Here is a 3,270-nt window from a genome sequence, read left to right on the forward strand (position 1 = left end):
GGTGATCGTAGTTTAAAACTTAGTTTCGGATCTCTTTTTGGAATTTCAGATCTCACATTTTCTTGTCCACCTGTTGCTTTCGAACTATCAATACAAGCAATGACCGCGTCCTTTGATGGACTTATTCCCAAATCGAAAGCTGGCGCCTCGATTTCTGCATACGAATAAAATGTCTCAGACGTTGATACACGAATGATAGTATAAAATCTAGAAAGTATACGGGCATGCAAATGGTGTTTATAAAATGCTTGTCATTTGTTTGGTATATCACTATGTTGTTCTTATACGACATGGTTATGATTTTTGTGTGAGACCGTTTGGTACATATGTGCATCTTTTCTTTGTTGTGTGAACCAGTATGATTCGCTATGAACACGATATGCACGTGAATTAGCAACGGGGGAGTTTTTTTTTTACCATGTTTGCAATTGGTTAATTTGTGTTCATACATGGCCAACCTATGAACCAACGTGATCACGATGTTCTTACACAACCTATTAATGAACAATGCGTGAAACACTTTGTTATATGCGTCATAAACATGGGAACGAGGTGACGTTCCTAACATACTAAAAACAGGCATATCGATTACCTGTCTGTGCACGTCTACGTAGTTTACTTGTACGAGGCTCACATTCATCGATGCCTCTGCTTCGAACCCTACCAACACTCTCCAATGGTGCTTCTAACGATGTCATCTTCACCCTTTCAAACTGCTTCGGGTATGTGTTACATCCTACTCCTTTTGTTGTGATAGAAGCTCTCTCATTTGACGCCCGGTCAACCTCGGCAATCACGGTCGGGCTTGTCCAGAACTGTGATAAAGGTGATAACATTGCCGGGTCGGATGTGGTCGTCATCTTTTGAGGTGTTACATGAACATGTGGCAATTCTTTTTCTCTAGGTTGACCTTCATCGTTTCGGCAYTCCCACATGCTGCCTTTAAACATTCTCGCCAATTCCTTTTTGAATTGGTCGAAACATCTTTCACCGGGAAAACGTTCTATGTAGGCTTGCAACATTGTGTCTGCTTCCCTCCTTGCAGAAAACAAATCTTCGATTCGCTCACCCATCATAATTACGCATTCCTGCAAAACCATCCACAATCTGTAAAAGCAGAAAAAACACGTAACAGTGTTGTATGTGCAATCTGTATATATAATTAAGTCAAGGTTGTGTGTTTGACGATAACAATCAGACACAACTGTACATTAAGCACACAACGGGTTGATCAACTTTCACATTCAATTGCATGAAACTCGAATTGTGAGTTTTTACACATCATGTGAACACACATTTACACAGCTGGTGAACACATATTGACTCATATTTATGACGGTTTACATGTTTACACTGCTTGTAAAAATAGGTCAACATTATGAACACATAATGATGAAGTTTCAAACATTTATACCCAAACTTTCACCCCCCGAAAAAACAACATTACCAGCTGTTAAGTAATGAACAACATTACCATCTGGTAATTTCGGCCCATATAATTACATTTTAGTACAAACATGAACCACATGAACACACTAGGAACATAATTTAACAGTTGTGTTGTTTTTGTACTATATGTGCATTTTTTTTAGTCCACATATACACAACCATATACGCCCCACCGAATTAACGGATCAACTATTAACTTGTGTTCATAAATTGGCCATAAACACCATAATAACAAATAAGGAATTATGCACAATCGAAAGGCAGAATAACATGCGAATTTTTGACTGAATATGTACAAAGGAGCAAGAAATTGAATGAGATCATTGAAGTAACCTCTTTAGTAACATTCTGATTTCCTGCTTCTTTGGCTTTGCTAGACGCAGGTATATCCTCTGCTGTGTGATGATCTATAATTGATTGATCGTACGAACCTCGCTCAATGGGTTTAGTACATTTCAATTTTGTGTATCCAAAACCCCCTCTGCTAAGCTCCAAGTCTTGTYTTCTCCTCAGTAACTCCAATGTCCAAGTTCTCAATGGATATGCTTGCAGTTGGTTCTGAATGCCGTCACATGTTGTTGCTTGAACATATAACATCTGCATAAAGTAAATGTAACGCCCCCAGAACCCCATAGCAAGATATTGTCCGCTTTGACTAACCCGCACCTAACCGGATCACGGTAGCCGCACGGTTTTCTCCTGGCATGGGYATGAACCGAAGTTCGTATCCCACCTATAACGCGTCTTCGCATATCAGAGTCCGCAGCACGGAAGCGATAGATATTGTCCGCTTTGGTACGCTCAACCACAATGCCTCACGGTTTTATTCCTGGCAGCCGCAAACCGCAAGCCCCAGAACGCGTCTTACTAGAGAAGGTATCCACACCTTTATAAGAAGTGCTTCGTTCTCCTTCCCAACCGATGTGGGACGAGTGACACACCCGCATCGCGGCTGTTACACCCTTCCCCCGTTAGGACACAACGTCCTCGTTGGGCCACAATCGGTCCGGGTCTGGCTCTGATACCAAACAAGAAACACGAAGAAAACAGCACCGTGCAGGGGCTGTTTGCGGTTTGCTGACAGTTGAAGCGCAGCAGATATGCTGCCTGCTGTTTGGGGCGTACGCGAAAAACGCAGCAGCTTTGCTGCTTGCTGCTGTTTGGCTGCTCGGTAAGGACACAACAGCCCCTCTTGCATATGTTTCTGCTGACAAGCTTGGAAAAAGAAATGCCTGAGGTGTAATTGAAGTTTACACGTGTAAGAACTCCATCATTTATGATGGAGATAGATCTTTCTCCAAATTCTCTAATATTATGCAATGATGACAGCCGGTTTCTTTGACACCTCCCAGATCTCTGTCATGGTTGCTTAGTGGAGGGTAGAATCCCTAAAATGCTAAAATGCTAAGTATACTAGTGAGTGAGCTATTAGCAGGTCGCATAATTGGAATGAGATGTAGAGGGTAATATTGGTGCTAACACCTCACAAATGACATAATTAGATGATGTGAGGTTCAACATACAAAGTTTATTGCATACATGAAAGTTGGGTAGGTATCTAGAGTGCTTAAATGAGAAAAATCTACCCAAAACTTGAATGGAAGATCTAAATGGGATTGAGTTTTGGAAAAGTGGTTACGACCGCTCGGTAAGATGTTTAACTTAAGGCATTTTATACTAGAGGACCCTAGTACTCATAAGTTATATATATATATATATATATATATGCTTGACATTAATTATCCAAGTTATGATCAGAATGTGGTGAATCTATGTATTTCGAAAGTTGTATTATTGTATTTTGCGTGAGGGATGGTATAA

Source organism: Cynara cardunculus, unplaced genomic scaffold (genome assembly GCF_001531365.2).
Source record: "Cynara cardunculus var. scolymus isolate 2C unplaced genomic scaffold, CcrdV1 Un_Scaffold_6866, whole genome shotgun sequence".
NCBI classification, from domain to species: Eukaryota; Viridiplantae; Streptophyta; class Magnoliopsida; order Asterales; family Asteraceae; genus Cynara; species Cynara cardunculus.